Here is a 27,208-nt window from a genome sequence, read left to right on the forward strand (position 1 = left end):
ACAGCTTCTTCAGTAAATGGTGCTGGAAAAATACGTTAAACACCTGTAGAAAACTAAAGTTAGATCCTTGTATATCACTCTGCACCAGAATCAACTCTTAATGGATCAAAGACTATGAGGTAAAAACAGACACCCTGAAAACATTACAGGAAGGAATAGGAAAAACTACTCCTTGGCACAGGCAGAAATTTTCTTACTAAAGACCCAGAAACACAACAAATCAAAGAAGGTTGGACAAATGGGATTGCATGAAACTGCAGAGCTTCTGCATGGCAAAGGATATAGCTAGCAAGATCATTAGAAAACCCATGGATTGTGAGAATATTTTCACTAGTCATAGAATAGACAAGGGTCTTATATATCTAAAATATACTTAGAACTCAAAAAATTAAATCCCCCTAAAACAAATCCTCAAAGAAACAACTGCCTCATTAATAAATGGGCTAAAGACTTAAAGAGAATTTGTAATAATTGGTATATGTCTAGGATAATTTTATCAGATGAGCAGAAAAGCTCAAAAGTTATGTACATATGACCATATATGATGATGCTAAGCAAAATGAACCTCAAGATATGGACATGAGGTCTTTCTTTGCTATGTTGTTTTTAATATACTATGTGATTTTTTGTTTCCTTTGTATGTTCTTCCCCTATGGTATATTCCTGTTGTCATTGTACTTGATTTTGGTGCCCTGCATCTTGTATATACATTAATCTACTTTGGGGAGGCGAAGGGGAATAACAAAACGCTGAAACATGGACACAGGATGACCCATTGCAGCAATGATACTCACAAGACACTATGTTGGAAATGAACTTTACATGTTGGTGGGGGGGGGGAGTGAGGGAGGTGGGGGAAGGAAGGGATGGTGGGAGAACAACATAGGAAGGGGAAACAATGCTTGACAAAAATTGTACTCATACCTTACTCATGTAACTGTAACCCCTCTGTACATAATATTAACAATAAAGTTAAACAGAGAAATAGACAAACACTGCTTCTTATTTTCCCCAAGGCAGAAAATAAAGGTAGGGAATCTGAATTGTCATAGCACCATTTAGGTAAAGAAAACTATCAGGAAAGAATTTCATTGAAAACAAAATTAGTTAAAAGTGAAAAAGCACTGGTTTCTAGATGCTGACTCGTTGCTTTCTATCATGTATTAAATGGGCAAGTGCCACTTGTTCCTTGTCCTTTCTAGAGCTATTTCCTTCACTTCAGCCCTTAAATTTCTGTTCTTCAATGAAAAAGGTGCAGAAGCAAACATAGAGTGAGTGGTGATTTCTTTCTTTCTTTCTGACTGAGTTTCTTTGTTCAAGGTTAGTGCTCTACCACTTGTGCTAATGGGGTTTTTGGACACTTTCACTAAGTCATTTCTGGTTCTGTTACTGACTTTAGGAGTAAGCATTATGGCCCATGTTCTGTATGAATTGTTCTTTTTTTGGATCCTGGCATTTCTAACTTCTTGTTCTTTAGGCCTTAGCCTATGTTTCATTTCTTCAAAGAAGCCTATTCTAGTCATGCTATCTAATATAGCTACCATTCTCCTCAGCCCAATTATTCTCATTATTATATTACTCTAGTTGCTTTCATAGAAATTTATTGGACTTTTTATTATCTAACTGACTACTGGAAATAATTTATTTTGTTTACTTGTTTTTTTTTTCTTTTCCTTCCCTATTAAAATGCAATGTCAGTTCAGACAGGTGTTATGTTTATCTTTTTCAGGTGTTGTATATACCCAATAGAGTTTAGTGGTTTCTGGGCGATTGGGAACTATTTATTCTATAAAAAGTGTGAATGATAAGGACAGAAGACAATGAATAGAGGTTCCAATGTGCCTTCTTTCAGGAGTGTACAGTCATACAGCAGAGTCTGCCAAGAATTTGCCAAGCTCCTGACCTCTACCCACGTGTACTGATTCATGTGGGAGAAAATGATATAACCAAAAGGGATGGAACTGTTTCTTTAATGATTCTAAAGTTGGTTATGAAACTTGAAGGATTTGGGAGTACCAGTAGCATTTTCCTTCGCAGGATAAATAGAGTGACAGGCAGAGATTGGAGGACACAAAAATAAACAGTTGACTATATTCATAATATTTGATCTAATATAGCCTGTGCTTTGGCAGTAGAAAAACAGGTTGCTGGGGGTACCATTAGGAAAAATCTCTTCTTATCATTATTCTCTTATTTGTAATACAATCTTTTTTTATTCAGAAGGATAAGGACAATGACTGATCAAGAGACACCAGGAGGGATGCCGCCAGCCTGGAGAGCATGGTTAGCTAAAGAAATCCTAACAGGACAAAGAAGTTTTCCTGTCTTCACTATACCTAGATTACTCCCACTCCCTACAATATCTTGCCCAACGAGCAATTCACTTTCAAGACCCCAGCCTGGGATGCTGACCATGCCTTGGAAAACTGAGGCTTGAACTCCCACCCCAACTTACCTCACACTGGCTAGCTTCAAAAGGAACAGCACCACAAACCAGGCACAATCATATTGGCCTTGAGGTGACTCTAGATTATTATAGTGTGGTAGTAGAAGCATTCCCTTTGTGATTCCTCACCATGATTCTCACCTTTAATCAGGGCACTGGACTTACACAAGGGTTGCATTAGATAAAGGAGGTGTAGCCATATGGGAAATATGGGGCAGTGATTAGTCTAGGCCATCCTTTCTCAAGTGCATGTTACAAACTGTTACTTCAACAGCCAACAAGGCAGATCCAACTACACTGTGACATCTAGAATGACTTGCTATTACTCTCATGCAAACCAAAGACCACACTCTATGAAACCAACCTTTGGAAATGTAAAATGACTTCTTAGTCTGTCATCATGAATCCTATAAGTTTTCCTGTCTGGGCCAGCCGTAACAAAATGTTCCCTATAACACCACATGAAACAAACAGGTTATTGGTAAAGAATGAAATATATCTTTTGAAGACAAGGATGAAATGTATCTTTTGAAGGCAGAAAAATATATTTGTCATAAGGCTCATAAAGTACATCAAGACTATATATAGGTTTACTAGAGTTAACCAAAACCAAAAACCAGATGCTTAGTTAGATTTTAATTTTGGATTGCATAAACAATGAGTCACTTTTTAATATACTATGCCCCATGGGACATGTGATGTCCTACATTCTACCTGGCAATCCTACAATAGTGTTTTCATTCAATTTTTATTACTCTATATTATTCCCAAAGATATTGGAAGAGTATTACCAGATGCCTTGGTGATTTTTAGACATAGAATATGGCATCATTTCCCAAACTATGTTCCATGAAACTCTGGGGTCCTCACAGATAGGAATATATCTTGCTAAGTGGTCAAATGTATTACAGAGAATTATGCTGTGTACTACTATATTAAAGATGTTGAGGAATCCTGTTATAAAGACATGCACATATACAGTGTCTCTAACATTTCCTTTTGTTCTGAAACTCTACACTTTCTACTTGAATTATCTCCTTTGGGATTCCATTTTTTTAACCTCATGTGATCAGTCTTGTCAAATGCTTTGACTGTACTGTTATTGAGCCAAGTTTTCAGAGGCTGATGTTCATTTTTCCTATTAAAGATGAAAATTACAGAAACTAGGGATTTGGGTTCTGAAAAAAAATTTCATAGTTTTTCTGAGGCCTCATTGAAGACTGTCAGCTTGTGTGAGCAAGCCAGTGCAGTTTTAGAGCCTTTTGAAGTTCATAGCCTTGCTTGCACATGCGCCCAGTTTGGGACAAATAATTATGTGACTTGTTCATTGTTGTTTTTAATCATGGTTTTTAGAGTCCAGTAATCTTACTGTGGAAAAATAATAGGCTATCATAGGAATTAATTTGTGCATAATTTTCTAGATGAAGTCCAGAATGCATCATTTTCAAAGGTAAAGTTAATGACATTTCTTTCATAAATACCATCATTCCTCACTGTCAGTCCTCTGTGAACACTCTAGCCTCTGACATTCAGTGGAGCAATAAAGAAATCAAACATGCCTATCTAACCTTTATGAAAATATTTAAAATTATGATTTAATTTTTAATCTCCCATGACAGTAGTAAAATAAATGACATAAATCTCAATAGGACAAACTGCCTGCTTTGCAATAGTACTTAGAGTACTAAATAAGCCTAAATAAGCAAGCATTCTTTTTAATCACAAACTGATATGGCATGGGCCTGAGAAAAAGGAGAGTGGTAGATGTTGACAGTTTGCATTTCCAGAGTACATATTTAAATAATAGTTTTTTAAAAGAAAGAGATTGGAGAGTCATTTTGGACACATCTTGTACTAACACTGTGGGCCTTGATATAATATAATTTTCTTCTTTGCAATTGAATATCTCTCCCTTATCACACACACATACACCCATACACCCATACACACACACACACACACACACACACACACACACACACACAACAATTCCCCTCTTTTAAAAAGCCAGAAACAATAAAACAGAAAAAAAATCAAAGTCCATATACATAAACTATCATGATCAAACAAGTAAAGGCAAGAAAAAATGGCTTTCTTAACGTTTAAAAAGACAAGAAGCAGGAAGTGGTGCTGTGGCTCAAGCGGTAGAGTGCTTGCCTTGAGCTGAAGAGCTGAGGGACAGTGCCCAGGTCCAGAGTTCAGGCCTCACAACAACAACAAAAAAAAGACAAGAAGCAATCTATGTTATCTAAAAGGTTTAGAGAGTCCATTGTGAAATATATTGCACAATTAAGCTGAGGTCTGGGACATTAAGCTGGAATGGGAATTAGTAAATTTAGAGATGTCAAATGAAATAATATGGTTTATTTGATACTAACACAATACACTGTAGATTTAGTAACTAGTTTCTCAGTATTTTCACAATTTACAGTGCTAACATTAAAACATCACACATCTTGGAAGTGAATTTTTAAGGTTTATAACATCTCATGCACTTTACACTCTGTACTTTGCTTAAGTAAATGATATTTTTTGTGTATGTGTGATTCTTAAATTGTGAATAATTTGAGTCAGACTAGAATCTGACTCATAAATATGTGTGGAATATACATTGAATCAATGAATGTCCCATATATAACTACGGTTAAAATATCTGAACTTAATGCTGTGTCTTATCCTTGAAATCCTAGCTACTTGGCAGGATGAGATTGAGAGGATCAGGGCAAAGAAATGTTAGCAAAGTAAGCAAGGGCAAAGAAATGTTAGTGAGATCCTACTTCTAGGTCAACAGAAAAAGTTAGGCACATGGTGTGTGTCTGTCAATCTAGCTGTGGTGGGAAGTATACGTAGTAGGGAAGGCTGCAGTTTGGATACTATCTCAAAAATCATCAGAGCCAAAAAATAGATGTATAGCTCAAGTGGTAGAGCACCTGCTTAAAAAGTTGAGGCTCTTAGTTTGAAACTTAGTATTATCCCCCTAAAAGTAATCAAATCTATGAACAATTTTCCATCAAAGCCAACTTCTCTGGGACCTCTGACAACTCAGTTGATCCCAGACTGGCAGTTTTCTCACACTGGCACTGCTGACATTTGGGACCAGATAATTCGTTGCTGTGGGTTTGGGCCTTTGCATTGTAGAATATTTAATACTATTTCTGGTCTCTGCATACTATATGTGAATAACACACTCTCAATTGTGAAAAGCAAAAATGTTTCCAGACATGACTATGTCTTTGGGGACAAGAGACAGGCAAAAATTGCCTTCAGTGGAGAACTACTGTGCTCGAAGCTAATACATGGTAGGTCCAGAATTCTGGTGAACTGACTCCAATCCCTTAGAGATTATGTGTTACCTTTGCTTTGACAGAATCGGTCCAAAACCTTTCATAACTGGAAGAGAAAGATCAAGAAGGGAAGTTAGCTTGACACACATCAATGGATATGCAAATACAATTTGATACATAGGATAGTGTTGTATTTACTCATGAAAAGGAATTAAATCATGATTATTGTTACAATATAAATATGAACCTTGAGAACACGCAAAGTGAAAGAAGCCGGACACGAAAGATCAGATATTGTATGATTTCATTTTGTTTTTGTTGGCAATAGAAATTTAACTTGCTTCAGCCAAGATGATTCTATTTATATTAAATATCCAGAATGGATAAATCCATACAGATAAGACCATATTGGAGGACTTGTCTCAAAATATTAGCAGTTCTTCCCAGCAATTTTTAATTCAATTGATCTTTCTGTTCCTTTAACTATAATCTTGATAATATTTTTCTTTCATGACATGTTTCATAGAGAGAATGATGTGATGTCAAAGGACATAAAAATTTGCCTGTGAAAAGAAAAATATGGGTTAAGGAGGTTTTGAAATGTCAAATTCCATAGTTGGAGATAGCACATTCTGCTCTTTATGGGGAAAAAATTGGAGTGTATTCACTCCATTAGCAGATACAATTATTTTATAGAAGAAAGAAACAATTTTAGTGCCTTGTTTTAGAGATAGAACTATATTTTCCTCCTTCTAATGCTGTTTTCCCCAGAGGATTCAGGTGAACTTAGAGAGACTGATAAGGTGGAATTTAAGATCCATAATCCTTGTCCCCCAATGGTTATTTGATCCATCGCTACTGTTCAGACTTCTCTTGGTTTTAATCTAGTAGTAAGGAAAAGTATTTGGCTTCATATCAAATCCAAAAATATTTACACTGACTTAAAATCACCCAATTAGCCGAGCACATCCTAGTGACTTGTGAGGCTGAGAATAAGACTGTGGTTTGAGGACAACCTGGGAACAAAAGTTCATGAAACTCCTTTTTATACAAGATTGGGATGCATGTCTGGTAAGATTATCCTAGATGTATACTAGTTATTGCACATAAGGGAAACCATGAGACCTATGTTCCTTTGGGCCTGGCTTACTTCACTTAGTATAATTTTTTCCAAGTCTTTCCATTTCCTAAACAAATAGGGCAATGCCATTCTTTCTGATGGAGGCATAGAATTCCATTGTATATACCACATTTTCTTGATCCATTCATCTACTGAGGGGCATCTGGGTTGGTTCCATATCTTAGCTATGGTAAATAATGCTGCAATAAACATAGTTGTGCTGGTAGTTTTAGTGTGGCCTTGTTTGTGATCATTTGGGTAAATGTCCAGAAGTTGGATTGCTGGGTCATAGGGGAGCTCTATGTAGAGTGTTTTGAGGAACCTCCATACTGCTTTCCAAAGTGGTTGAACAAGTTTACACTCCCACTAACAATGCAGTAAGGGTCCCTTTTGTCCACATCCCCTCCAGCATCTGTTGTTATTAGAGTTCTTGATTATAGTCATTCTAGCTTGGGTGAGGTGGTATCTCGATGTTGTTTTGATTTGCATTTCTTTTATGGCTAGAGAAGTTGAGAATTTCTTCATGTGTCTATTGGCTATTCTATTTCCTCTTCAGAGAAGTCTCTCTTTAAGTCTTTAGACCATAAAAGCTATGTACATATGACCATATAAGATGATGCTAAGGATAATAAACCCCAAGATATGGACAGAAGAGGTTTTTTTCTTTGTTACTTTTGTTTTTAATGTACTATGTGATTTTTTGTTTATTTTGTATGTTCTTCTCCCTATGGTATAACCTCTGTTGTCACTTTATTTGATTCTGGTGCCCTGTATCTTGTATATACATTTTTCTAATTCGGGGAGGGGAAGGGAAATAAGAAAATGCTGAAAACATTATACAGGTTGACCCATTGTAACAATGAGATGCACAAGTCACTATGTGGAAAATGAACTTTACAAGTTGGTGTGGGGGGGTGAGGGAGGTAGGGGAAGGAAGGGATAGTAGGGGAAAAACAAAGGAGAGGATAACAATGCTCCATAGGAAATGTACTCATTACCTTACTCATGTAACTCTAACCCCTCTGTGCAGTATCTTTACAATAAAAAATATTTTAAAAAGAGTGAGATGCGATGGTATTTGCTGTCACCCACAATATATGGAAGGCCGAGTGAGATCAGGAGGATCACATTTCCAAGCAGCATGGACAGAAACGTCCATGAGTGAGACTCCATTTCAACAGAAGAAGCTGGGAGTGGTTGTCCATACTTGTCATCCTAGCTAGAATAGGTAGGTGAAAATGTGTGGATTGCAGTCCAGGACACATGCCTGCATAGGAAGCAAAAGTGTATGTCAAAAATAACCAGTGCATACACACTATAAAACCAGTATACACAAACCTAGCCTGAGATAGGTGCTGGTGGCTCATGCCTGTAATCCTAGCTGTGCAGCAGACTGAGCTCTGAGGATTGCAGTTCAAAGACAGCCTGAGCAGGAAAGTCTATGAGACTCTTATCTCCAACAAAGTATTAAAAAAAAAAGCTGGAAGTGGCACTATGGCTCAAGTGGCAGATTAATAGCCTTGAGTAAAAGAAGGTCAGGGACAGCACACAGGACTGGCATGCATGGACAAATGCATGCACGTGTGCACGCGCGCGCACGCACACACACACACACACACACATACACACACACAGGCTGAAATCATAGCTTAGTGATAAAGTGACTACTTAGCAAGTATAAGACCGTGGGTTCAAACCCCAGTAATACCCCCAAATTTGCCTAATGAAAATCCGAATCCTTTGTTTTAGGAGATTTAAAATTGAATATGAGCAAGCATATTCAATTCATATTCCCCCCCCTCCCCCCACCCCCCATCCTCCACCCAATCCTCCCGCGCGCCTCCCCCCTCCCCCCAGCACCCCCCACCCCCGCCCGCACCAAATTTGTAAAGTCCGTTTTCGACATAACGACTTGTACATCTCATTGTTGCAATGGGTCCATCTGTATCCCTATTTAAACGACTTTTTCCCCTTCCCCTCCACAAATTATACCGACATCAAATACAGTGAAAGCAGGGGTTATACTGTGGGGGAGGGACATACAAAGGAACAAAGAAATAATGCACTCATTTCTTTTGAGAAGAGGGTCAGTTCTTTGGGCTAGTCAAACTGGGCCTCTCTATCATGGCAGTCTGTATATCCAAGTCTAGCAGAGACTTCAGAGACTTGCAACATGTGATCATTAGAGTCATATGCTTTTGTATCTCTAAATAGACCAAAGATCAAGAAATCAACTTCTGCGAAAAGACCTCTGTGTTTAAGTGAATAGTAGAAACTAGAAACTCTGACAGTAAAAGACAACCTCTGATAGCGTTTCTTGTTCCCAAAAGGAGAAGAGAAACTTGCACCATTTTCAATACTTTCACACTGCCAGAGGTAGATCTTGAGTGTAAGAGAGCCAGACCTTGCAATTCTTCTCCAGTGCCAAGAAAATGAATAAATATGATTGATTTTTTTTCAGGAAGTGAGCCATGAGAAAAAGAAGGTTCCTGACCCCAGAAGAAGGCAGGGGAGAGAGGAAGAAACAGATGTTTGAAAAATAACAAGGGTCCCAGAAGGCTATCAGGCTATGTCAGTGACATAATGCTGAAATGAAATGATTCCTACCTAGAGACATGTGGGCTGCTCCTTGTCCGGATGGGGAAGACTGTTCCCATGCAGGTGCAGTACCAAGTCCCAGACACCAAGTCACATATAAACTCGTGTTGGCTTTAATCTGTTTATGTCTCCTTGATCTAGTCTTGGCTTGGATGATGATTAGGGAGAGAGACTGACAGAGCTTTCAGAGATTCAGGAAGAAAGAACGCCCAGGGCACTGATAGAGCTTGGGCAGCACATTTATAGCTCACCCAGGCTTGGGCTTCACTCCTTTTTTTTCTTTTTCTTTTTGGCAGTCCTGGGGCTTGAACTCAAGACCTGGGTGCTATCCCTGACCTTCTTTTACTCAAGGCTAGTAATCTGCCACTTGAGCCATAGTGCCACTTTCAGCTTTTTCTAAATAGTTTTTTGGAGATAAGAGTCTCTCAGACTTTCCTGCTTTCGCTGTCTTCAAACTGCAATCCCCAGATCTCAACCTCCTGGGTAACTAGGATTATAGGAATGAGTCACTGTGGCATGAAGCTTTGCTGCTTTGGATAAGACCTGAGGTCTTTTCAGTAAACATCTTCTGAATAATATGAGAGAGCATAGTTCTGGACTATATATTTTGTTCAACTCTGACTTTATGGTGAGATACCGTAACATTTTTCTTCAATGTAGAAAACCTATAATTATTTTGCATTAAACCTTTTGGTGGCTTTCTAAAATCCATTTCTTTAGCTTCATCTTGCATCACTTATTTTTTACCCACTTATAGTCATTTTTGGCCACTGGATATATGTGTGTATACATATATAAATATATTTACTATCTCATATTCTCTTTCTTTTTTCTTGCCGATTGTGTTGCCTGAACTCTGGGCCTGGGCGCTGTCCCTCAGCTCTTCAGCTAAAGGCTAACACTCTACCACTTGAGCCACAGTGCCACTTCTGGCTTTTTCTGCGTATGCGGTGCTGTGGAATTGAACCCAGGGCTTCGTGCATGCAAGGCAAGCACTCTACCACTGAGCCACCTTCCCAGCCCCTCATATTCTCTTATCTCCCTGTCTTCTATCACCTTTGAAAGATTCCAGGCTTTGTTTTATGGTAGGCTTATTTTGAAATTTCTGCATAAGATGGCACCAATTCATTATTCACTTCTCATGGCTTACCCCATAACAGGCCCCAAGGAGACATTGAATAGGAGTAGACAATAAGAGAGTAACTGGTTATTTTGGCTTACAGAGGGAGAAGACCTCCTGTAGCTAAAAGTAGTGGCTATAGAACACAAGGATCAGGGAAAGGGAAGTGGTTGACCTTTTGTTTTATGTTATCTAAGGGGCAGAGCTGTAACACATAGCTTGGCTCTGGTCCTGGGAATAGGTATTGCCCTAACCAGGACCAATAAGAAAAATACCTGGCCAAGCTCATTTAGGCAAAAATTAAGTGGTATGTTATTAAATCAATGAATGAAGTATTCTCTGTCTCTCAATATGGCTACCTTATATTCACTCATACATTCTTTTCATACATAGTTTTTGAGTAACTACACTGTGTCAAGACTTCTGGTAGGTGTAGGGCCCACACAGGGAATAAAATACCCTTTTATTCTTTCATAGGCTTCACTGTTTAGCAGAAAACTCTCTGAATTATCAGATTATTGTTATGAAGCACAGCTTACTGTCAAGATTGGGAATTTAAAGGTTCCTTGTGGGAGGGGGAAGACAGGACCATATTAGGGGACTGAAGAATATTCTTGGCAGAAGACAAGAGCCTGGAGATATGACAATATATAACTATGGAAAAAAATAAATTTGACTGGAGTGGAGGGTAAATTTATAGTTTCTAGACCAGCTGCCAGTTGTGATTTTGTTCTGGGTTGATCATCACTCTTGAAATGTGAGACAAGCCTTCTGACCACTTGGCCCACAGACCACAAAAACAAGAACCCATAGAACTTTAATCCACCTTTCTCTGTGTGCTCAACAACAACAATATAATGCATGCATACACACCTATGTGTATACACACCCCATGTAAAATTACCATAAACACGAGTGTATGGCTTACCAATTGTAATGAGAACTCCTGTAAATTAAGAAGAAAATGGTAAGTAAATCAGTAGAAGAATAGGAAAAGAAAGTCATTTTGAGAAGACACAAATTGTCAATAGTGAGAAAAATGCTCAACCTCACCAGTGATCTACAAGTTGACTACAATGTAACAGGATAAAGCAAATTAAAAGTATGACCAACTGTTGGACTGCACTTTAGTGCAATAAGAGTTCTTATTAATGATAGTATAAATTGATTTTAGACCCAAGAGAAAGAAATTTGAAAAGATCTACATGATAAAATGTAAACAACCCAGTAATTCCACTTCTGGGCACACACCTAGATATACTCTTATAAATACAGACAAGGGCCAGTCATTTTGGCAAACTTTTTTTTATTGTGAAAATACAATACAGAGGGGTTACATTTACATGGGCAAGATAATGAGTACATTTCTTATCAAGCATTGTTGGCAAATTTTTATTGGCCAAAGGTTGGAAAGAATCTAGGCATTCTACATAAATGGACAGATAAAAGTTATAATTAAGCAATAAATTCCTACAAGGTAGATGAAAAGAGTAATATAATTCCATATGCGATAACTTACTAGATGAATAAAGAAAGCTATAATACATGCACATTTTAAGACATCTTAAAATTAAATTCTGAGCCAGGCACTGGTGACTTATGCTTGTTATCCTCAAGAGGCTGAGATCTTAGGATCACAGTTTGAAGCCAGTTGGGGCAGAAAAGTCAGTGAGACTCTTATGTCTAATTAATCACAGAAAAAGATGGAAGTAATGCTGTAGCTCAAGAGGTAGAGTGCTAGCCTTGAGCAAAAGGAACTTAGAGAGAGCACTCAGGCTCAAAGTTCAAAGCCCAAGACTAGAAAAAAAAAACATATGAAAACCTCCTTGTTAATTTCGATTGTTGTTAATTGGAAATATGCAAGGGTATTTTAAGTATAGATGTTCTGGAATAGTGTATACCCAATTTATGATAGAGTCATATGGCAATAAATGTTTAAAAACCAGTTCTTTAGATATTAGAAATTTTAATTTATGGCACTTGAAGACTTCTACCATGGACAATTTCAAGAAACCAAAGGTTTGGTAACCTGCTGGGCAAATTCCTAAAATTTAACCTATGGCATTGAAGAATAGGACCTGGCTGCACAATATTCTCTCTCTGAATAGATGTATGTTGATACAAAAACTTGAAGCATTGATGACAGTATTAGCAATCTTTTAGTTCTGTATACAACATTTTTGAAGGTGTGTGTGTGTGTGTGTGTGTGTGTGTGTGTGTGTGTGTGTGTGTGTGTGTGTGTGTGTGGTGGCAAGTTGTGGGACTTGAATTCAGGACACTATCACTGATACTTTTTCCTCAAGGCTAATGCTCTGCCACTTGAACCACAACTCTGCTTCTTGGATTTGACATCTTTATCATTATCTGCCTTGTGCTAATTATCCAAGAACTTGCTATCTTTCTCCTTTTATTCAAGTATATTTTTCTTTTTTAGTTCATTCATGTGATTTCTTTCAAAAAGATCCTGCTTAAATAATTTTCATATTTATTTCATATGCTATATTGGTAAGGTAATTGGGGTCTTTTTCTTTCCCATTATATTATCTTACAAGTTGTTGCTTTTGTTCATTTTATATATAGCCACGTATTGCTTCTCTTATATTTTTGTCTTCTGGTGGTTCTAGGAAATTAAACTTGATCAGCAAGAATTATAATTATGTACCCTTTTAAATAGTTATGTTTTAAATTTGTTTTTCTTATTTTAATAATAACACTTTTAGAAAAATATACCTATTGTCGATTACAGGAACTTTCTTGTTTTGTCCCTGACTTAAAAGGAATGGACGTCTAGTGTTTTACCCTTCAGCAAGATATTGGCATTTAGATTAAGAAGTAGTTTGATCTTCATAAACATCTTTCATTTTGAGTGTATTGACAGAGATTTCAGTCTGTCATTTAAATTTGAATTTAATCAATGTGTTTTGCTACTTGTGTTTATAAGAAACAGTTTCTTCTTGTACACTAATGATGTGATGAATTATATGAATGGCTTGGTTATTATAGACTACACTCATATTCTTGAGATAAACTGTTTTAGTAACGATCCAGCGTTCTTTGTATGCTATTAGATTCACTTTGCTGATACTTTATCTAGCATACATGCAGTTAATATGCATAACTAAAATTGTTCTGATGTTTGTGTGCTAATTGTATTAGCTCAGAATAAAAATTACAACTTTGTAAAATAATTTAGAGGTTTTCTATTTTTATACTTTGATTTTAAATTGTGATAACTGTCATTTGATTTCTTGTTTTTCTTCTTTTTTGTCATCCTTTGGTTTTTATATGCTACCCTGAAAATGACCAGTAACTAGAGTTTCACTGTATTATGAGCATATTTCCTTCCCTGTCTATCCTCAGATATTTGGAACAGAGATATAAGATGCACATAAAAAATCTACTCTATTCTATAACCCAGGAAATTTGGGTGATTGGCTTTAGATATTAGAGTTGGTTACTTATGTTCCATCATTGTATTACCACTTGCTTCTCATTTATTAACTGTTCCTTTATGGTACCTCTTGTAACAGAACTGAAATTATCAGTATTCTACTGAAACTGTTCAAGTTCACATTCAATAGGAGCCTTTTATTTGTTCAGATGACTTTTTTCTTAGTTCTCAACTTTTGCTCTCATAATTGTTACCATATTTATATTTAAATTCCCTCTGCTTTTGATTTCTAGCACCATGCACTATCCTCCCCTGTCCATGTTTGTCTCATGTTTCTTTGACATCTTATAAAACTTTTATTTTTTGTGAACCTGGGCTAGAAGTTAGGACCTCCCAATTGCTAGGGTCTCTCAAGTAGAGTTTCATGCACTTTATCCTGGGCCAGCCTCAGACCATAGTCATTCTACCTTTCCCTTCCAAACAGCTGGAATTGCAGGTGTGTACCACTATGCCTGTCATAAAACCATATAAGTTTGAACTTTATTTTCAGTAGATCCTATCTTAATTATTGCTTTTATCTCTTTATGTCCTTAGTAATTGACTTGACTTCAGGGTCTTCAACTAAGCAAATGACAACTACAAAACTAAGAAATAGTATGGTAACTATGACATGGGAGACAATTTGGAAGTGTTATTCAGTTTGAGCTTCAAATCCATATCCAGGCTTAACTCCTCCAGAATCTCAATTTTGAACTTAATGGCTATTGAATATTTTTGTTTTGATATATTTCTAACACACCTAAATTTATGATGTGTACGAACAAACTCAACAACTAACTCCCATTTCCTTCCCCTACATTTCCTTATCTTTAGTAATTGTAACTATTTGTTCTACCATAATTCAATGTCTACTATGACACATAGTTCCCTTGGCAGGAATGGAGGATGTATGCTTTTTTAACAGGATAGGTACACTAGAAGGTTATTACCATTAAAAATGTTGCTTCACAGTGATACTCACAAGACACTATCTTGGAAATAAACTTTATAACTTGGGGGGGGGGAGACATGAGAGTGAGGGGAGGGGGAAGAAAACAAGGGGAAGGGTAACACTGTATGACAAGAAATATACTAATTTCATTACTTATGTAATGGTAACCCCTTTGTACAGAACCTTTGTAATGAAATAAGAAAATGTTGCTTCAGTATTGTAAGATCTCAAGAGTTCTCAGCACAAGTTGCGATTTAAAAAATCTTCAATGTTAGTTGACAACTAATGCAGTTTAAGCAACCAAATTCAACAATACACATATGTGGGCTGATTTTGACCTGTGCATTATCATATTATTAACCAGTTTTCAGATTAATAGTGATGCTATTTTTCCTATAAGTGTGTGTGCGTGTGCATGTGTGCATGTGTGTGTGTGTGTGTGCCAGTCCTGGGGCTTGAAATCAAGGCCTGGGTGCTGTCCCTGAGCTATTTTGCTCAAGGCTAGCCAGTGCTCTAGCTCCATATCTGGGACTTTTTTTTGGTTGCTAAAACAAGTCGTTTAAATAAGGTGGACCTGTTGCAACAATGAGAAGTACAAGTTGTAATGTCGAAAACGAACTTTACAACTTTGGTGTGGGGGTGTTGGGGGAGGATTGGGTAGTGGTGGAGGCTTGGAAGGGATGGGAAAGGGAAACAAAGGAGGAGGCTACAATGTTTGATAAGAAATGTACTCATTATCTTGCCCATGCAATTGTAATCCCTCTGTACAGTTTTTTTACAATAAAAAAAAATAAAAAAAAGAATCTCATTGAGTTTCCTGCCCAGAGTTGGCCTTGAACTGTGATCCTCAGACCTCAGTCCTCTGAATAGCTAGGGTTACAGGAATAAGCTTCTGGCACCTGGTGATTTTTCCTGTAAGTATTTTAATAATTGGCTTTACTAATGTCATTCACATATAATTAATGCATATAGTTAAAATGTTCAATAATTTTTTGTTTTAATAAATACATTCACGTGTACAACCACTATCCCAAATCTAGTTGAATAATATTTCTATTCTTTTTTTACATTTTTTAAGGTTTATTTTTTTATTGTGAAAATACTGTACAGAGGGGTTAAAATTACATGGTCAAGATAATGAGTACATTTCTTATCAAGCATTGTAGCCTCCTCCAAATGTTTCTATATTCCTTTCTGGTAAACCTTTCCTTCCCCACAGCTACTATTCTTATTTATGCTACTGTAGCTTAGTTTTGCCCGTTATAAAACTTCATATAAATGGAATCAAACAGTGTCTTCTATGTCTGACTTTTTTTCTGCTTACCATGTTTTTTTTTTTTTTAAATTTTATTTTATTTTATTTGAGAACATACTGTACAAAGGGGTTACAATTACATGGTCAGGATAATGCATACATTTCTTACCAAGCATTGCAGCCTCCTCCTTTGTTTACCCTTCACCTCCCTTCCCAGCCTCCCCCCTCCCCCCCACCCAATCACACCCCCCCTCCCCCCCCCTCCAACATTGTAAAGCTGGTTTTGACATGACATTTTGTACTTCTCATTGTTGCAACAGGTCCACCTGAATCCTTAAACGACTTGTTTGTCCCCATCTCCTCCACATGTTATACTGACATCAAATATAGTGAAAGCAGGGGTTACACTGTGGGGGAGGGATATACAAAGCAACCAAGAAATAATCTTATAAATGCGTTAGAAACACATGCATGAAAGAAACAAAAACATTAAAATACATATTTGAGGGTTCGTTTTCCTAACATCACATTCTCTGACTTTTTCCGCTTGACTCATACATATACTAGATATTGCAAATAAGGGAAACCATGGGACCTATGTTTCTTTGGGCCTGGCTTTCTTCACTTAATATAATTTTTTCCAAGCCTTTCCATTTCCTAAAAAATGGGGCAATGTCATTCTTTCTGATGGAGGCATAGAATTCCATTGTGTATATATACCACATTTTCTTGATCCATTCATCTACTGAGGGGCATCTGGGTTGGTTCCATATCTTAGCTATGGTAAATAATGCTGCAATAAACATAGTTGTGCTGGTAGCTTTAGTGTGGTCTTGTTTGTAAACATTAGGGTAAATGCCCAAAAGTGGGATTGCTGGGTCATAGGGGAGCTCTATGTGGAGTCTTTTGAGGAACCTCCATACTGCTTTCCAAAGTGGTTGAACAAGTTTACATTCCCACCAACAATGAAGTAAGGTTCCTTTCTGTCCACATCCCCTCCAGCATCTGTTGTTGTTAGAGTTCTTGATTTTTGCTGTTCTAACTGGAGTGAGGTGATATCTCAATGTTGTTTTGATTTGCATTTCTTTTATGGCTAGGGATGTTGAACATTTCTTCATGTGTCTATTGGCCATCCTTCTTTCTTCTTCAGAGAAGCTTCTCTTTAAGTCTTTCGCCCACTTACTTATTGGGCAGTTGTTTCTTTGAGGATTTGTTGTTGGGTGGTTTAATTTTTTGAGTTCCAAGTATATTTTAGATATGAGACCCTTGTCCGTTGTATGGCTAGTAAAGATCTTCTCCCAGTCCGTGGGCTTTCTATTGATCTTGCTAGCTATGTCCTTTGCCCTGCAGAAGCTCTGCAACCTTATACAATCCCATTTGTCCAGCCTTTCTTTGATTTGTTGTGTTTCCGGGTCTCTATTCAGAAAATTTCGGCCTGAGCCAAGGAGACCCAGGGTTTCTCCTATTCCATCCTGTAATGTTTTCAGAGTGTCTGCTTTGAGTTCAAGGTCTTTGATCCATTTGGAGTTGATTCTGGTGCAGGGTGATATATAAGGATCTAGCTTTAGTTTTCTACATGTAGTTAACCAGTTTTGCCAGCACCATTTACTGAAGAGGCTGTCTGTCTTCCATTCTATTGTTTTAGCTCCCTTATCGAAGATTAGATGGCTATAGGTCTGTAGGTTCATTTCTGGGTTTTCAATTCCATTCCATTGGTCCTGAGGTCTGTTCTTATGCCAATACCAAGCTGTTTTGATTACTATGGCTTTATAGTAGAGTTTGAAATTTGGTATTGATATTCCTCCAGCAGTGTTCTTTCCGTTGAGGAGCGTTTTTGCTATTCGGGGTCTTTTATTGTTCCATATGAATTTTTGGATTGCCTCTTCTATTTCCTTGAAGAATGAGGGTGGAATGTTGATAGGTATTGCGTTGAATTTGTAGATAGCCTTGGGAAGTATTGCCATTTTCACGATGTTAATCTTTCCAATCCAGGAGCATGGGAGGTTTTGCCATTTTTTAAGTTCTGTGTTGATTTGCTTTTTCAAGATTTTAAAGTTTTCATCATAGAGGTCCTTCACTTCTTTAGTTAAGTTAATTCCTAGGTATTTTATTTTTTGTGGGGCTATTACAAATGGAGTTGCTTTCCTAATTTCAGCCACACTTTTCTCATTGTTGGCATACAGAAAAGCCATTGATTTTTGGGGGTTAATTTTATAACCTGCTACTTTGCCAAAGTTTTGAATCAGTTTGAGTAATTTGGGAGTGGAGTCTATGGGATTCTTTAAATACAAGATCATGTCATCTGCAAAGAGGGAGAGTTTTATTTCTTCTTTCCCTATTTGGATCCCCTTTATGTTTGCATCTTGTCTTATTGCTGTAGCTAGGCATTCTAATACTAGATTGAAGAGAAGTGGAGAGAGTGGGCATCCTTGTCTTGTTCCTGAGTTAAGAGGAAATGGCTTTAGTTTTTCACCATTGAGTATAATGCTGGCTGTAGGTTTGTCATATACAGCCTTTATTGTATTGAGGAATGTTCCATGGATTCCTAATTTTTCCAAAACCTTCATCATAAAGGGGTGTTGGATCTTGTCGAATGCTTTTTCTGCGTCTATTGAGATAACCATGTGGTTCTTATTCTTGCTCCTGTTGATGTGATGAATAATATTAATTGATTTGCGTATATTGAACCAGCTTTGCATCCCTGAAATGAATCCTGTTTGATCGTGGTGTATGATTTTTTGGATGAATTGTTGAAGTCGGTTGGCCAAAATTTTGTTGAGAAGTTTTGCATCAATGTTCATCAAAGAAATGGGTCTATAGTTCTCTTTCTTTGATGAGTCCCTGCCTGGTTTTGGGATGAGGGTTATGATGGCTTCATAGAATGTGTTCGGTAGCGAGCTTTCTCTTTCAATTTCATTGAAGAGTTGGAGGAGAATTGGTGTGAGCTCTGCTTTGAAGGCCTTGTAAAATTCCGCTGTAAAACCATCTGGTCCTGGACTTTTCTTAGCTGGGAGGTCTCTTATTGCTGTCTCTATTTCAATGCTTGATATGGGCCTGTTAAGATAGTTTAACTCATCTTGGTTTAGTTTTGGCATGTCAATATTTGCTAGGAAGAGGTCCATTTCTGTCAAGTTCTCAAACTTATTAGCATAAAGTTTTGAGAAGTATTCCCTTATAATGTTCTGAATCTTGGTTGTTTCCGTGGTGATGTTTCCATTCTCATCTCTGAGTTTATTAATTTGGGTGTGTTCTCTTCTTTTTCTGATAAGATTTGCTAAAGGTCTGTCAATTTTGTTAAGTTTTTCGAAGAACCAGCTCTTTGTTTTGTTGATTCTTTCTATAGTTTTTTTGGATTCTAATTCATTTAATTCTGATTTAATTTTGATTATTTCTTTCCGTCTACTGGATTGGGGTTTATCTTGCTGCTCTTTTTCAAGGAGGTTTAGATGTGTCATTAAATTGTTAGTTTCAGATCTCTCCAATTTGTTGATGTAGGAGCTCAGAGCTATAAACTTGCCTCTGAGTACTGCCTTTGCTGTGTCCCAGAGGAGCTGGTATTTTGTGTGTTCATTTTTGTTGAATAGCATGAACATTTGAATTTCCTTTCTAATCTCTTCCATGACCCACTCATGATTCAGCAGTGTGTTGTTCAGCCTCCATGTGATACCGGACTTTCTTTGGTGGCTTTTGGTGTTGAGTTCTAATTTTATTCCCTTGTGGTCAGAGAGATGCAAGGTATAACTTCAATGTTTCTGAATTTAGACAAGTTTGCTTTGTGGCCTAAAATGTGGTCTATTTTAGAAAACGTTCCATGTGCTGCTGAGAAAAACGTGTATTCTGATGCTGCTGGGTGAAATGTTCGGTAGATGTCTGTTAAGTCTAGTTGATCTATGCAGCTGTTTAGATCTGCGGTTTCTCTGTTGAGTTTTTGCCGAGTTGATCTATCTAGTGGGGAGAGTGGTGTGTTAAAATCCCCAACAATTAATGTCTTTGGATCTATATGGGATTTGAGGGAAAGTAGTGTTTCTTTGATAAATTTGGGTGCTCCATTGTTTGGCGAATAGATATTTAGAATTGTAACATCCTCCTGAAGGAGAGATCCTTTAATTAGTATGTAACGACCTTCTTTATCTCTTCTCACGAATTTTAATTTGAAGTCTATTTTATCTGATATTAGGATTGCAACTCCCGTCTGCTTATGCGGTCCGTTTGCTTGGTAGATTTTGTTCCAGCCTTTAACATTGAAAATGTGTTTGATTTTACGCGCAAGATGTGACTCCTGCAGGCAGCAGATAGAAGGGTCTTGTTTTTTAATCCAACTAGACAGTCTATGTCGCTTAATTGGAGAGTTCAGTCCGTTAACATTAAGAGATAGGACTGAGAGGTATTTGGGAGTTCCTGCCATGTTATCTACCTTCTTGGGGGCTGGGAAAACTGGGTTCTTCCTATGGTTCTTGGATTCTCAGTTTGGGTGCAGTTTCTTGGCCTTTATTGCAGTCTTGTTGGTTTTCTATGTGTAGGACATCTTTAAGAATCTTTTGTAGGGCTGGTTTGGTGGAGATGTATTGTTTCAATTTTTCTTTGCTATGGAAGGTTTTTATTTGGCCTTCAGTTATGAAGGAGAGTTTAGCTGGGTACAGTATTCTTGGTTGATAGTTGTTTGTTTTTAGGGCATGGCATACATCATTCCAGGCTCTTCTTGCTTTGATTGTCTCTGCTGAGAAATCTGAGGTGATTCTAATTGTTTTCCCTTTATAAGTGATTACCCTTTTCTCTCTGACAGCTTTAAGGATCTTTTCCTTGTTCTGAGTTGATCCTGTATGGATTATAATGTGGCGGTGGGATGTCCTATTCTGGTCTGGTCTATTTGGGGTTCTAAAGGCTTCTTGTATCTGGACAGGCCTATCTTTTTGCATGTTTGGGAAGTTCTCTGCTAGGATCCTGTTAAACAAATTTCCTAGACCATTAACTTCTGTTTCTAGGTGCTCCTCTACACCCATTATCCTTAGATTAGGCCTTCTGATGGTGTCTTCCAGGTGTTGGATAGATCTATCATATTTCTTGGACTTGTCTTGGATGGTTGTATGTTCTTTCTCTATAATATCTAGGCTGTCTTCAATCCCTGAGATTCGATCTTCTGCATGGTCTAACCTGCTGTCAAGACTCTCTACTTTGTTTTTTATCTCTTTTCCTTCTAGTTGGTCAGCTTTGATGGCTTCAAATTCTTTGTTGAAGCTCTGTTTTAGGTCTTGTATGAATTTCTTTACTTCCTTAATTTGGTGTTCAGTGTTTGTCCTCAAATCGCTTAGTTGATTGGTTATGGTTTCTTTGGGCTCCCATTCCTTCTGTTGGGTTCCATTCAGCATTCCCTTTGTGGTCTCCCTGACTTCCTTCAGCTCTTTGTTAATGGATTCCATGAATGCCTTTAGTGATCTTTGTGTGTTCTCTACCTGGTCTCTCAATTCCTGTATTACTCTTTGATTAGCTTCCTCCTGTTCGTGGGATTCCTGCAGATCTCTTTGAGTGTTCTCAGCCTGCTCACGCCATTCCTCCCTTTCTCTTTGAGTATTCTCAAGTTGTTCACGCAAATCCTGTATCAGTTTTTGAGTAGCTTCCTCACGCTTATGATATTCCTGTATAAACTTCTGGGATGCCTCCTCTCTCTCCCTATCACGCTCATACAGAGTCCTTTGTACGTTGTCAAACTTTTCATTTATCATGTTTGCCACCAGTGTTTGTAGAGCTGTTTGGGAACTCTCCTCTGGATTATTCATTATCTCTTCTAACCCCTGATTATCAAGATTGGGAATTGAGATACCCGAATTTGCCATTTTTCTTGTGTTTTTCCAGCTTACTCTGCCCATTTGAGATGAAGATAGCACCAGTTTTGTGCTAGAACACTATCTTAAGGCAACCATCAACCAAAGTTTGCATTTGTACAGTCAATAGTCTACAGATACAATCTAGTTCAACAGATACATCTATTCGACATCAAACAACTATATGTTAAAGGGCTTCGAACCGCAGAGAAGAATTTGGAAAACCAGAAATTATTAGGGTTAGGGAGAGATGTGGGTAAAAAATAGGAATAGATTGGTGTGGGGAGGCACAGGGAGAGTTAACTATGTCCTAATCACAATGCAGGCAATAGGTTGGGTAGGATGCAAGTAGAGAGAGAGAGAAAAAGAAGAAAGGGAAAGGGGAATGAAAAGAGACCAGAAAAAAAAAAAGAAACGTAAAAATTAATGTTATTTTAGAGATTAAAGGACCATCTATTTATAGAGGAATATGAATATGTTGAGAGAAAGGGAGGGACATAGAGGAGATGTGAAAAACTTTAAAAAAATGCTTAAAATATTATATAGGTATAAAGAGGTAGTACTGCTATTAATGAATTTAAGTCTCAGAGGTTTTGAATTGAGTAATAATTTTGTGGATTAAGTGTGTACACAATGGGGGATAGGGTCTACTGGTTAACTACGGGTTTATCTGAGGATGTGCAGGACAAGAGTTAAGTCATATAAAGAAGAACAAAGAGGAAAAGATGGAAAGGATAGGAGAGTGAGAAGAAAAGATCAGAAATTCAGTAGAGCTAGACAAAAAACAAAAAGATAATTAAGAATGAAAGAAAAAGAGAAAGAAGACAAGAAAAGAAAGGAAAACACACATTCACGTATTCCTAAAATAAAAATTATAAGAGGAGAAAGAAAAAAAAAAGTTAATGTAAAACAATTATTTTTTCAGAAGAGGCAAAAATTAAAGATTAATAAAAGTTTTAGAAAAGCAAAAAAATTTTTTTTATATATATAAGGTAACATAAGACAAAAAAAAACAGAACAAAAAAAGAAAAAAGAAAAGAAGAAGAAGAAAAAAAAAAGTTCTTTGATTTTTTTTTTTTTTTGGGAGGGGTGGGAAGAGTCCTGTATCTCCCTTTTGTCTGTAACCAGAGTCTGGTTGGAGTCTCTGGTCAGCTTGAGGTCCTGTGGCTTGATTGGTTTCTTAAGTCAGTTTGTTGGAACAGGCAGAAAAATGATCTGCTTTACCCAAGATTTTGAGATCCCCCTTCCAGGTTAGTTTACTGGGAGGGTGATCTGCTTTGAGAATCACAAAAGGGGGGGGATGCAGTGATGAGGCTAGGTTCTGGGTAGAGTTGAGGCCTTTCTACAAACAGTAGCTTTTCCCTGGGGCTATTTTGTGAAAAAAACTCACAGCACCCAGCCTGGAGCCATTCTCAGGGTTTCTGTTTTTCAATTGATTGTGGTGGCTGCTAGAGGGAGGGGCAGCCTCTGGCTCTGGTTACCCGGTGAGGAGAGCCACTCCAATGGCTGGCGCCTGAGCTGGGTGACTTTTCCCTGGATGGAACTGAGTCTGTGAGGTCCCTTCGCCGTTAAGTTCTTGTGACCTGCTAAATGACTCATTTTATTCCAAGGCCTGAGCTGGAGCTAGCCGCTCCTCCGAGCTTTGTCGGTATCCAAGATGGAGATCACCGGTGCTGGGGGGGAGGGGTGGCCTTCCCTCCTCTGCTCCCAGAGAAGGAGTGAGGAAGTTGGGCTTCTACTCACGCCGAGTCTTGGATCCTGGGTCGTCTCTGGTCTGCAAAGTGCAGGATGAAGTTGTCTGCTCCTTGTCGGTTCTTGCTGGTGTTGAGTAGAATCCGCTCGTCCGCTGCGTCTGGCTCCTTCTTCCCGGACTGTCTGCTTACCATGTTTTTGAAATCCATTTATGTTTTTGTATATCTCAGTACAAGATTATTTTTATTGAAATGTAGTATTTTATTTTTATAAGTATACTGCAGTCTATCTAACCAGTTTTCTTTTAATAGAAGTTTTGGAGTTATTACCTACAGAAATTTGGAGTAAAAGTAAAATTAAAAATAGAAGTATACTGGGGGGTGGGAGGGAGATGGGAAGGGATGGGAAGGGGAAACAAAGGAGGAGGTAACAATGCTTGATAAGAAATGTATTCATTACCTTGCCCATGTAATTGTAATCCCTCTGTACGATATTTTCACAATAAAAAAAGAAGTATAAATGTGTATTTAAAAATTGTAGATGTGGTGGTCTGCCAGTGGCTCATGCCTGTATTCCTAGATACTCAAGAGGCTGAGATTTGAGTTCAAAGGCAGCCTGGGCAGAAAACGTCCCTGTGAGACTCTTATCTCCAATTAACCATCAGAAAACTGGAATTTGAGCTGTGGTAGAGCACTAACCTTGAGCAAAAGAGCTCAGGGACAGCACTCAGGTCCTGAGTTCAAGCCCCATAATAAAAAAAAACCCACAAAATTGTAGATATCATTGTGTAAATCCAAGTTTTGTTTACAGGTAGCTTTTCTTTCTGTTCCCCATTGTCATTTTCTTTTGCTTGGACTTCTTCCAAATCCCCATATCAACTTAATCATTCATTTCTCATTGTTATCCTGATCACAAGTAGAGCAGATATGATCCTAGTAACACCATACTTCCTATTGGATTTCCTGATGCCAAGGATCACAATCTGTTCATGACTTTATAGATCTGTGTGATCCAAATCATATATATTAATTAGCTAATTATGTTAAGAAAACCTACTGGCAGAAGAAATATTTGCTTTCCATTCACAATAATTCAGGTTAGAAACCTGAATTATAACAAAAGGACTGTAAGTGACTTTATTACCATTCTCCTATTAACTACCCTTGAATAAATTTCTAGGAAATCTTTGTCAATGTTCACCTTGAGATGAAACAGAAAATGTTATTCAGAGAATAAACAAAACAAGCACAACACAATTAACTATTTTTAATTTTTTATTTTTATTGTACTTAAGTAATTGTACTTTCAGTATAATTTCACTTCAGTATGTTACTTAGTATGTTATTATTAAGAAAATTTTAGTAACCAAGTGCTGGTGGCTTACCCCTCTAATCCTAGCTACTCAGGAGGCTGAGATCTGAGGCTCATGGTTCAAAGCCAGCCTGGGAAAGAAAGTCCATGAGACTCTTATTTCCAATTATCCACCTAAAAGCCAAAAGTGGAGTTGTGGCTTAAGTGGTAGAGCACTAACCTTGAGCAAAGAAGCTTAGGGACAGTGCCCAGGCACTGAGTTCAAGCACCAGAACTGTACACACACACACACACACACACACACACACACACACACACACACACACACACACATGAGAACGTTCTTGTAATTGTTACCACATTCTTGTAATTATTACCAAGACCAAGAATCAGAACTTTGCTAGCAATCCAGGAGACATTCTATATTTCTTATCCTATCACTGGTTTACCATTAAAATATGCATTTTGATGTATATTTTAAGTATATATTTATCTTATGTTCATGCAAATTTATTTTACTTTTTATTAGCTTCAATTAGTTTTTACAAGGGATTTCATTTTGACATGTGCCTACATGCACACAATGTACCTTGATCAGCCTCACCCTCTCCATTACTCTTCCTTAATTTCTTTAAACGTATTTAACCTCTTGAAATCAGGAAATAAAATTTGTAGTTTCTCATTGTCTGGGGTTTATAGAATTCACACTTATGGTGGAGTTCAACATGTTTTGTGTCCTGTGTGCTTCTCTAAAAATGGCTAGTGGATCCAGAGACTCCATTGACCCCCCCCTTTGATTCTTTTGCCAAAACTGTAGGCATGTTTGACAAGAGCATAGGGGCTAATATAGTATCTGTTTGTCTCTTTTTAAGATATTAACAACTATGGATGTGTAATGCCTATATTTAATATGCAACACAGGATTCAAATTGTATGTCTGAATTCCGCATATATTTTCTATTCATTATTGGCTGTGGTTCTGTAAAGAGCAGTTTGAATATGTGATTTAAACATACAAAGTGGTCTTTAGTCCTGCAAAATCTTATCAGGGAAAAAAACCTATGTTTTCTAAAATATGCTTTACTCTATACTATTAAGTTAGAGTTTGCCAAAAGAGTCATTTGTGCATGACTTGGAGGGCAGAAATAAAGCAGCTATTTATTCTGTGAAGTCTGTAATAGTCAGCAGAGTCAAAAACAGAGGTGCTTGCTGGTTCTAGCTTACACATGCTCCCTCCATTCCCCCCCTACACTCTCAATCCAGCCTTCTCAACTACCATCCTTATTAAGTAAGAGTGCTCCTCACCTAATGCTGTGGATGTCAGATAAATTGCAGGATGTCAAGTAAAATTTGAATCTTAGATAAGCAATGAAATTTTTAACATGAGCGTGTCCCATGTAAATGTGTATATATTATACATAAATATGATTTACATATGTATTTTATACCCTATACACATACATCTGGTATATGTATGTATATACATAGACTAAAATACACATATGTATATTATAGATACTGTGTATATGGGCCTATGCGTACATGTGAGCCTGCTAAACTTCTCAGTCCTATCCTAAGAGTACTACTAGCTGCAGTGGTAGCAGCCAGAAGATTTCTGCATCAACAATCCTTTTCACTCTCACATTGGCAGCTGAACTAACCTTGGCTCTTCAGTAACTTAGCCTGATCTTCTAACTCTCTATGATCTTTACTTTCCCAGATTCTCTCACAGTTATGTACTTTTATTCTGATAACAAATATCTTATTGTATAACACTGATAATGTTTTGGCTTTCCTGATTGAATCTTGACTAATATAATCTGCAAATAAAACCAAAAACTTTTATACCTTGTCCATAAGCTAACTCTAAAATTTGAAAACTATGTAAAATAGCACATATATATTCACATAATGATTTTTCAATGCTGAGTCATATAATGTTGTGCCAAGAAATACCAAGCCAGTCAGAATGCTAAAATTGCTTCCAAACCTTTATGAATGCTAGCATCAAGGTGAAATGGATTTTTCAGTATGTGCAGTTTTTATAGTATTTTTAAAAAATAATCCATCTATTGCATAAAATCTATCCAATTTTAGTTTTCTGATGTTTGGATGATGATTTCGCTGTACTTTCAAAAACGATCTGGAGTTTTAAGTTGCCTTTATTTATTTATTTTGTGG

This window comes from Dipodomys spectabilis, unplaced genomic scaffold, assembly GCF_019054845.1.
Source record: "Dipodomys spectabilis isolate Male_0828 unplaced genomic scaffold, ASM1905484v1 ptg000071l, whole genome shotgun sequence".
Classification (NCBI taxonomy): Eukaryota; Metazoa; Chordata; class Mammalia; order Rodentia; family Heteromyidae; genus Dipodomys; species Dipodomys spectabilis.